At 38.8% G+C, this 11,722-nt stretch overlaps 1 protein-coding gene and 1 pseudogene across 6 annotated transcripts in view; both read right to left on the minus strand.

Annotated features, from left to right (window-relative positions):
• Mef2a (myocyte enhancer factor 2A) overlaps positions 1–11,722 on the minus strand; it is a 142,150-nt gene that overhangs the window by 119,341 nt on the left and 11,087 nt on the right. The gene's annotated exons all lie outside the window — the stretch shown is intronic.
• Positions 3,770–4,860, minus strand: LOC101578817 (annotated as a pseudogene).

Raw genomic sequence — 11,722 nt, forward strand, 5'->3', positions numbered from 1 at the left:
AAAAAAAAAAAAAAAAAAAAAAAAAAAAAAAAAAAACCCACAGTCTTAATATTAGTGTTTGAATTTCCACTTTCAGAAACTAGCAAAAAAGAGAATATACTGTATTAAGCAAAAAGCAGAAGAAAACAAATGGTAACAATATAAATTGGTGAAACATACTGGGACAGGTAACATAAAAATTAGTGAAAGCAAAGCAATGTACTACTAGCTAGACTGGTCAAAGAAAAGAGAGAAAAAGATTTAAATTTCCAATATTACAAGTGAAAGAGAAATACCATTACACATACTTTAAATATTAATTATACAAAGTACAATTTTATGCCAATAAAATTGGACTACTTAAATGCAGACAAAATTCCTTAAAACATGCAGATTATCCTCAAAGTTTCAATAACTCAACAGTAATTTAAATTTGTAATCAAAAGGTCCAGACACTGATGGCTTCACTAGTAAACTCTCCAAATATTCAGAGATTTAGTATCAGTCTTCCACACTCGCTTTTAGGAAATGAAAACACTGCTGCACCTAAGGCTACCAGCACAAATAGCCTTCATATCAAAATAAGGCATGAACACCCTACAAACCAGGAGCACCCCGCTGCACAGAGGTAAACATTCCTTACAAAATGCCAAGTAAAAATCCACCAACATAAAACAGAAAGAAAGCAGTGTAAGTGAGAGTTGTCTCAGGAGTACAGGCTTTTATGATTGATGACAGAGCGTGTGCCTGGGGAGAGTCACCTGGAGAGAATGCATCCTCGCAGGCTTCCACAGAGAGCACACTGGCCAAGCCATGGCCGTGACTCATCCTCATGGCTGACAATGACAGAGGATCTGCAAACTGCGGGGCAGGGATTCAGGGTAAATCCTGAGGGGATTTCACTGACCTTATCAGACCCAAAAGCTACAACTCTTGTTGCACAGGTCTTGCTTTGTCTTGGTCTTAACCATTCAGCAGAGAAGTGTAACAACGAGGTATAAAGAGTAAAGCCATGTTACTATGCTGAGCTGTAAAAGGCTCAAGTCAACGACTTCTGACATTGCCAGTCCTATGGAAAACCCACTACCATTATGGACTACTGGACTATATTGGAATATTTTGCTGAATTCATGTACCTACAGTATTTAAATGACAATAGAATACCCTTCTCCGACAAAACTAAACAAAGAAAAGGGGATACAAATGAAGGACCATTTTGTATCTGTATATTCAAAATAGGACAGATATACAGCTACTTTATCTTAATTCAATGAACAGAAAGATTTCTTCTAATAGTGTTTGTGGACAGGATATCATGTCTGCATCTTCTACTATGAATAACCACTAAGAAGACAACAATATGCAATGCATTAATTATTGAAACTGTCCTACTAATTGGTTTTGAAACTGCCTCATTGCTGTTTCTTGATAAAATTATTAAAAATAAATGCTATAAGAAAAAGAAAAAATGCAGGTTTTCAATATTCAAATTTCAGTGTAATTCACTTCATAAGCATAAAACCCTACACGATTAATCTTAGTATCCATATGTCAAAGAAACATCTATTCATGACAAACAACCCACTCATGAAGTGGGTAAAGAACTCAACAAACTAGGAATGTAGGTAATATCCTCAACCCAGAAAGGGCAGCTACAGAAAACCTATGACTAACATCACAGTTAATGGTCAAAGACACTCTTTCCCCTGGTACTGAAAACAAAGTAGAAATGTACACTTTCATTATTATTCACCATTTGACTACAGATCCTAATCACTGCAATGATGTAAGAAAAACAAAAGAAAAGGTACTCAAATTGGCAAAAATAAGAATAGTTTCAATTCAGTTGGGTGTGGTGGCACACACCTGTAATTCCAGCACTCGAGAGGCTGAGGCAGGAGGATTCCTGAGGCCAGTCTAGACCTAGAACTAGCAAGTTCAAACCCAGTCTGAATTACAGTGAGACACTGTCTCAAAAATTAAATTAAATTAGCTTCAATGCACTCTTAACATGATAACATACACAGTGAATAAAGTTAATGAAATTAAAGAGCAAGGCTTTACTACTAAGGGTAAACTAAGGATATAGGACCCAAGATCAAGATCAAAACTAAAAATCAGTTATATTTCTATATACTAGTAATGTCAAATGCAAAATTAAATATTTTAAATGTCATTTGCATTAGGCTAACAGTTTAAAATATCTTAACGACAAATTTAACAATATGTGCAGAAGATTAACATACTAAAAAACGCTGTAGAGAAACTAAGACCTAACTAGAGAGATGCAGCATATTCATAGATATTAATACCTATCCAAAGATAGTTGGGGAAGCTTACTGACTGCATTTAAAACTTATCAGAAAGCCATGTAGATAGCACCAAAGACATATTAATAGCAAAAGGTATTAATTTATATTATAAAATTATAATGTCTGAAGTAAATATGTCCTTTAATTTTGATTTTTTTTTTTAAGAAGAAATGTGCGTGCCAGCCCCACCCCTGGGGCACACTGAGATTGCAATTGAGACTGGGCATGGTGGTACGCACCTGTAATCCCAGCTCTTGGGAGGCTGTAAATGGGTGGATCACTACAAATCTGATCTAGTAGTGACACCCTTAACACCCTATAGACCCTTCCCTAAGATACGGAAAAAAAAGAAGAAATGCATATCGACTAATGAAACAAGTCAATTTCTACTCCAACATGAAACATTGGTCCCCTCAAAAAAACCTCCTGTTATTATAGGGAAAACAAAATTCAACATACTATATTAAGTTACTAAATTCTAAAAACCACACATAAAGAACTTCTATGCCTAATTCCAATTTTATATTACATTTTTCATGCTAAAAGATAAAATGCATAAAAAGACAATCAAGTAACTTTAGTTGCAAAATCAGATTTATACTATAAAGACAATAATGAATATAGAGTCAAAAATAACACCATCATTTATCAGAAGCAATGCATATTGTCAAAACCATAACAAAGCTGAGAAAACCTGGACAGTAAAGGGCCAAGAATATAGTGGTGGTATAGCTTCTGGAAAGCACAAGGTCCTGAGTTCAATTCCCAGTACCACACCAAAGAATAAAAAAAAGTAGAAAAAAGAATAGAAAGTAAAAAGAGACCATGTTTCATTTTCAAAGAAGTTAACATCAATTTACATGTTTAAAATTTACCCTCTGAGAAAACAGCACCTAATAGATTGTTATTAGAGCCAGGCATGGTAGCACACACCTATAACCCCTACACTTAGAAATCTGAGACAAGAGGATCACCAAGAATTCAAAGCTAGCATGGGCTACCTAATACATTCAAAGCCAGCATGAATTACTCAGCAAGACCCTGTCTCAACCCACCCCCCAAAAGAATAATAAATAAGAATAATAAATTGACAAAGAAGAACCTTGGCTGAACACAGTAGACCTAGAACTCAAATATCAATAAAATAAAAACATTTCCAATTTTATTTTTTTTTTTTTTACATCACATTTTTATCCATTTCACTTTCAAAACCAAGCTACAAAGTATTCTTTTTACAGCTGATTCACTGAATGTTCAGCCCATCCCAAATCTCACAAGGACACAGGAACATAGAGAACAGGCCTACTGGATCTTTTATGCAGTTCGACATAGCAGATAAAGTTCCAGTTTGGACACCTCCATTCCCCCAGCCCTGTATCCTTATCCAGCGGCTGCCCAAAGCAGAAGGAATTGAGTAGGGGGCCTGGTTGTGGGGAAAGCGGCTGTGGTTGGCCTGACAGAGAGGGAAGGGAAAGGTTTCACTTCTTCACAATCTGAATGACATCTTCGTCCTCCAGTGTATGGTCTTTTACCCACGTTCTGAGGATTGTGGTTCACAGAGAGGCCCCAGACCAGAGCATATTTAAATTTTCTGATAAGATTTTTGTGAATCTTCATGCAGAAATACTCCATTGTGGCCCTGGAGTAAGGCAGCACCCCAGGAGAATCTGGTAACTGCCCTTTAGGTTTGATATAGATTCTCACTAGTTTCAGATAGTCCCAGATCTTCGCCAGTAAGTCATCAAAATTCCAGTGGTGATGGGCAGAGATGGGCACACAAGTGTGGCACCTTACAGAGGATGCCCACTTCCTCAATGGAGAGCTGGCCAATCGTGTTTAATACATAGATACAAGGGATATACACTCTGTTTCCTTCCACCACATCAGTGAGGTTGGCAGCTGTGGCATCACTACGCAGTTACGGCAGCATTATAATTTTCTATTCAGTCAGAATGCTCTTCACAGTTTCAGCATCCAGCTCACTGAGGGCAAGTGGCTGTGAGATTAATGCCTCCCTTGTCTTTCTTCTTAAAGCCAATGTTAGGAGGTTTGCTATGCAAGTGAATGCCAAGCCTTCCAGCTCATTTTCAATTACTTCTTGTGTCCCAAAGGTTTCCAAGACATCCACAATAATCAGGATCAAATTACATGTACGGGCCACTGCAACGACTTGACGGCCTCTACCTTTCCTATCCTTGGCACCTTCAATGATACCTGGGAGATCTAGGAGCTGGATCTTGGCACCTTTGTACCTGATGACGCCAGGCACAGTCATCAGAGTAGTGAACTCATAGGCTGCCACCTCACAATACACTCCTACCAGGTCACTCAGCAGTGTTGACTTCCCCATAGATGGAAAACCCACAAACACAATTTGAGCATCACCTGTTTTAGCCATATCAAAATCTTCTCCTGGCCCACCACCACCACCTCTTGGTGTAATGAGTTCTCTACAAAGCTTAGCAAGGCAGGCCTTAAGCAGCCCTAGGTGATATACTGTGGCCTTGTTCTTTTGCATCCAAGCTATCTTGGCTCCAATCTCTGCAATCTTTGCTAAAGTGCTGCTCATGGTGGCAAGTCCAAGGGTACTCAGTAGACTCCACCCTAGCTGTCTCCCCTCACACACCACACCACTGACCACATTTCCTTTTTTTTTTTTTTTTTTTTTTTGGTGGAACTGAGGATTGAACTCAGGTTGCTTATTCTACTGAGCTATCTCCCCAGCCCCTCACATTTCCAATTTTAATAACCTTGTTTTTCAGGGGAAAAAAAAAAAAAAAAAGAAACCTGACTCTACCAATAATCCAGAACCACTATTTGCATGCTATCAAAATGAACATTACTTAAATTTAATTATTTCACTTCTCCAAGATACAACTAAAGGCTCTTAAGAACTGCAAAAGCTTTGTAGAACTGGCAGTTTTTAAATCAATGGACCCCTCCCACCCAAGTGGAGATTTCAAGTGGGTACAATAGTAGCCACATATCCAAAGCCACACTTTGAGCTTGCTGTAACTGCAAAACAACTGTGAATGAAAGCAGAATAACCAAATTCAAACACTTGATCTCTCAAGATGTACACTCCTCCTCTATCAAAAGACTGGCAAGAAGAGTAGCAAAGAAGCCCAAAGAAAATTACTCTGTAAGACCATCAAAAATAATGAAGCCTCTCTAAATTGGAAAATACTGAAAAAATTCCTGGGTAGAGCAGGTCCTACAAACACTGGGAAGAAATTTCAAAACCCCTGGTGATTTAAAGAAGCAGGCATCATTTAAGAGGCCAGTCAGCCTGCAGAGGGACTGTAAAGCACACAGTTCCTGGGAGTAAGGGACAGGAAGGCTAAAATGTAGAGAAAAATAGCCTTTGGTAGCTTTATGGTAAAATGAAAAGGAAAGGAGGAAATTTTAAGGTCCTGCCAGGCAAAAGACTAAAAATTGGAATCCTCCCACTCCTTCTCCAACCTTTTAAACAAAAGCTACAGAAATAACAAGATTCTCGTACACTGACAGAAGTGGTAATTATTAATCTAGAAACACTGTAAAACACTCTCAAAATACAAAATGAACAAAAGTTCAGAAAACAGAATTTGACACATAAGGGAGGAACTCCCCCCACCAACAACAGCAACACAACAAAACACCTCAAAGCAGGAAAAAGCCAGAAGCCAACACTTCAAACAGAATCAAACACACACACCCAATCATTTGAGGCATATATAAGCTGCCCTGAATAAAAACTCTAAAAACAGAAATGGATAAAATACAAAGAGAAATTAAAAGGGCTGACTGAACTCAGGTAAGAAATAAAGGAAAATTATTAACGAAATGAAGACTAAATTGCAAGGAATCCAAGGGAGAAATGACTTGAAGGAGCTGGCCTACCACCTGTGTTATTAACCACATCCATCTACATACAGTATTGTGTTTCATCTGATTTCTGATAATTCTCCCATGTCACAATAATTCAACAAGCCACAACATGTGGGACACATAGGCAAACCAGATCTTCTGCATGGTAAAGCTCTACATTTATGTACTATGTATTTGTCAATGACTGAACAAGTCTAAAACCATGCTATTTTAATTAAGTTCTTATCCTTGGTTTTAATGTGTCATTTACAAAGTTTCTGAGTGCTGTTTCACTAACTGCAATAAAAACACTATGAACTATATTTACAGGATACAACTGACTGTGTACATGTCTATGTGGGTCAGTATTTCTTTGCTCCATACATTAAGATAAAAACTAACTCCACTGTAGTAATGAACAATGTCAGCACCCACACCTTGCTTTCTAAATATTCCCAGAAAAGAAGCAAGGTCTCTGAAAAAGAGGCGATTCCAGGGTTGGCGCAAGTAAGACAGAAGATGAGCCTAGAGTTTCTTGCAGTAGCAGGAAGGAAAAAAGTGCTTTAAAAAAGGACAGGGGCAGGTTAGTAAGACACAGGAGCCAAGTAGAAAAAGCACAATGGCCAAGCATAACAATGTGGGTAATAATATAAATGACAGCATCAAATTACAATCTACTGAATAAGTATCTTTTGAGTGTATACTGATATAAATGAATGAATAAATGGAAAAAGACCATTTATCTATACAGAAAAATATCAATGCTGTAAAAGAAAAGGCAACAAGAAAACTACAAGCCCAATATTAGGTAAACTGTGCAGCAATAACTTATGTTCCAGTTAAGTTCTACTAATAGATACTAACATAAATGAGTGAAAGAATGAACAGAAACTGAAAATTAGTATAGCCTCATAGTATCTCTCCAAAGATATGTAGCAATTATAAAGAGAAAAACACTTTATAAGGAAGAAACCAGTAAACATCACCTTAATAATTAAGATTAAGATCACCAGTAGTAAAACACTGACATCATGTATGCTTGACCTCCTAATATGTTACCGTAAGTTCAACAGAATCATTGCAAAAATGTGTAAGCCCAGATTAATCATAAAGCATCAGAGAAACCCAAGTTAAAAGACAATCTATAAGATAACTTGGTGCTCTTTAAAAGCACCAAGGTCATAAAAACAAGAAAACCGTTACAATCACAAACTTGAGTAAAGTAGAGACATAACAAATCCAATGTGCACCGGATCTTAAGCAGAAAAGGGCTATGAAGAGAAAAACAGACCGGGTGTGGTAGCATAGACCTCCCAGCGCTGGGAAGGCTGAAAACAGGAGGATCACTATGAATGTGAGCTGTTAGAGAGACCCTGTACCAACTACATTTAAAAAAAAAAAAATGATGACAAATAAGGTCTTAGGGCTGGTGAGATGGCTCAGTGGTCTAAAGCACCTACTTACAACAAGCTTAGCAAAGCACAGGGACGGCGGTTCAATCCCCCAGCACCACATGCCAGCCAGCCCCGCCCCCTGGTGGGCTGAGCTGGCCACACACACACACACACACACACACATAAATAAAAAATAAAAAATAAATAAAAAAAAATCAAACAAGGTCTTTAGTTAAAAGTATCACACCAACATTACTTTATTAACTTTGATAATTACATACGGTAATATATGCTCTCCAACATTACAGGATGCTGGGTAATATGAGTATTCACCAACATTATATGCTAGTTTTTTCAACTTTTAAAAAAACTAACATTCCACATCATTTACTGAGAACATTTTTAAAAGTGATACTCATGATATTAGTCTAAACTATAATTCCTACCACAATTCATCAGTGACACTATATTCCATCTTTTTGTTATAATCTTAATATCCAATTTGCTACACAGAAGAAAACAGTCATCTATAGTATGACTGTTTGCTGAGACAAACTGCAGACTTCAATAACAGTTCATAGTTGCAAAATATGCAAAACACAACATACTGTTCAGTAATAAAGGACACTCAAACAATGAAAGAGAAAAGTGAGTTTTTGAAGGAAAAAATGACAAGACTAATGTCCACTGTATTTGCCTAGTATTTGTTACATTATTCACTGAAAGTGAATGGTTAATATGTTCCAGAATTTTTAGCCAGTAATGAAAAGTATTTTGAATACATGAAATGATTATACAGTGTCATGTTTTATTTAGGAGGGAAAAAAACACTGCATTTTTTTTTGCTTTTGTTTGGTTAAGACATCAGAAAATATTTAAAAATTTTCATTTCTATTTCCCTCTTTAAGTACCAATTCCACAGCCAAATCCTAGGTTATGTTGTTAGCAGAATCTCTGTTGCACTTGTAAAAATAAATTCATAAAACCTATTCACTGTCTGCATTCTTCCAGGGCTTTGTCTCACAACTAAATCATCATTGCTAAAATCTGCCTCTCTCCTTTGCTTCCCATTTCAGCAAGCAGTCCAATCTTTCCAAAACTGCCCAAGTCCTACGTTTAAGCATTCTCCTCTAACCATTATCCCTGGGTATTTTTTCTTTCTTTCACCCCCTAACATGTCCTTTATCACTGAGTCCTGTAGTCCTAACTCCTTTGTATCTCCCAAGTCTGCCTACTCAATCAAGCCTCCTCTCACTGTCACATTCCAAGCCATCTACACTTTTCAAGGAATTTAACACACTCTTAGTCACGTTCCCTACCTATGAAATCTTAATTCTCCAGAGTGACCAGCATTATCTTCCTTCTGTGGTGATAGGAACCAAATCCAGGGTCTCATGCATACAAGTATCTATCACCAAGCTACACAGCCAGCCCAGACAGCATTCTCTAAGTAATTTCTTCCTGTATTAGGATGCCTCAGTTTTCCTTAGGATAAATTCCTTAACACAATTTAAGGACGCTTTACTACATAGCCTCCAACTCCGTTCACCTTCATCTTTCACTATTCTCTGGTGCCTATGTTCTCTTGAACTTGATTCAGTCATACTGTACACCTCTGAGTTTCTCCAAAACAATCTTGTTCTTAACACAAGTGTCAGTCACTGGTTCTTCACAAGGAAAAAGTTCTATTTTTTTTTTTTTCATTTTTATGTATTTGGTACAGAGTCTCACTACACAGCTCAGACTCATAGTGATCCTTGTGTTTTTAGCCTCCCCAGCACTGGGATTGCAGGCATGTGCCACCACACCACCCCACCTGGTGGGGCTGGCATGGCATGCAGGACTGGGGATTGAACCTTAGTCCCTGTGCTTGCCAAAGCAGGTGCTTAGTCTGCTGAGCTATCTCACCAGTCCTCTATTTGTTCTTTAGGTTTCAATTTAGGCACTACCTTCTCTGAACTAAATTTTCCTTGTCTTCCTGAAATCGGGATAACTGCCCTTTCTATGTGGCTCATATATCACTCTGTACTTTAATGTTAAGCTTACATCAAAATCAAACAACCAAATCAAAGTTTAAAATACTGCCAATATGACTGTGAAAGCCTAGCTTTGTTCACAGATATTCCTTAGCACCTAGGCAGTGGACCAAATAAAGTAACAAAATGCTTACAAAAGATTCAATCCCCATAGCTCCTGACTCAGGAGCAAATACTCCATACATTATGGCGCTTAATTTTACTGAATTAAATAAAACATAAAAACTAATGTTAATTGTGTACAGATAATCTAACAGAGGTAAAATGATCTAGTTACCATTTTGTTGTATTTATAGCTAACTGGATGCCCAGAACAGTAATTTGTCAAAAAATAAGACAGAATAAACAGCAATGTTCTGATTAGGCATCTTGACATTACTGAATTACATATTTTAAATTCAAGAAATGGGTTACTTTTTCGCAATGGGTTTGCTGCAAGAGCACAGGTGTAGTGAAAACCACCACTAAATCAAAGCCAACATGGGAAAGAAAAAGACTCACATTAATATCGTCGTCACCGGACACGTGGACTCTGCCAAGTTCACTACCACTGGCCATCTGATCTACAAATGTGGTGGCAATGATAAAAGAACCACTGAAAAATTTGATGAGGAGGCTGCTGAGATGGAGAAGGCTTCCTTCAAGTATGCCTGGGTCTTGGACACTCTGAAAGCAAACTGTGAGCGCGGTATCACCACTGACATCTCCCCGTAGAAATATGATAATAATTTTTTGGGGGAGGGGCTGGCTCAAGCTGCCTTAAGGGCAGGTCAGGTAAGGCAAGCAGAGGTGGGGATCAAACCGCAGTATCCTGCACCTGACTGCATTTCCATGAGCAAGTGTTTAAACAACTGAGCTAATGGGCAGGCCCCCCTCCCCATGGAAATTTGAGACCAGCAAGTATTACATGACCATCATTGATGCCCCTGGACACAAAGACTTCATCAAAAACATGATTACAGGCACATCTCAGGCTGACTGTGCTGTCTGGTTGTTGCTGTTGGTATTGATGAATTCGAAGCTGGTATCTCCAAGAACGGGCAGACCCGTGAGCATGCCCTTCTGGCTTACACACTGGGTGTGAAACAACTAATTGTTGGTGTTAACGAAATGGATTCCACAGAGCTACCCTACAGCCAGAAGAGTTACTAGGAAATTTTTGAAGAAGTCAGCACCTACATTAAGAAAAATGGCTACAACCCTGACACTGTAGCTTTTGTGCCAATTTTTGGTTGGAATGGTGACAATATGCTGGAGCCAAGTGGTAATGTGCCTTGGTTTAAAAGATGGAAGGTCACTAGTAAAGATGGCAACGCCAGTGGAACCACACTGCTTGAAGCTTTGGATCGCATCCTTCCACTCACTTGCCCAACTGACAAGCCTTTGTGGTTGCCCCTCCAGGCTGTCTACAAAATTAGTGGTATTGGCACTGTCCCTGTGGGCTGAGTGGAGACTGGTGTTCTCAAACCCAGCACGGTGGTCACCTTCATTTCAGTAAACGTCACCATGAAGCTTTGAGTGAAGCTCTCTGAGGATAATGTGGGCTTCAAGGACAAGAACATGTCTGTCAAAGATGTCCGGTATGGCGATGTTGCCAGTGACAGCAAAAAGGACCCACTGATGGAAGCAGCTGGTTTCACTGCTCAGGTGATTATTTTGAACCATCCCAGCCAGATCAGTGCTGGCTATGCTCCTGTCCTGGATTGTCACACAGCTCACACTGCTTGCAAGTTTGCTGAGCTGAAAAGAAAAGACCGATCGCCAGTCTGGTAAGAAGCTGGAAGATGGGCCCACGCTTTTGAAATCTGGTGATGCTGCATTATTGACATGGTTCCAGGCAGGCCCATGTGTGTCGAGAGCTTCTCTGACTACCCATCTCTGGGTCATTTTGCTGTTCGCGATATGCGACAGAGAGTTGCTGTGGGTGTCATCAAAGCTGTGGACAAGAAGGCTGCTGGAGCTGGCAAGGTCACCAAGTCTGCCCAGAAAGTTCAGAAGGCTAAATGAATATTATCCCTAACACCTGCTACCCCAGTCTTAATCAGTGGGGGAAGACCGGTCTCAGAACTGTTTCTCCCAATTGGCCACTTGAGCTTAATAATGAAAGTCTGGTTAATGATAACAATACATCATAAAACCTTCAGAAGGAAAG

This window comes from Octodon degus, unplaced genomic scaffold (assembly GCF_000260255.1).
Source record: "Octodon degus isolate 3935 unplaced genomic scaffold, OctDeg1.0 scaffold00002, whole genome shotgun sequence".
Taxonomy (NCBI): domain Eukaryota; kingdom Metazoa; phylum Chordata; class Mammalia; order Rodentia; family Octodontidae; genus Octodon; species Octodon degus.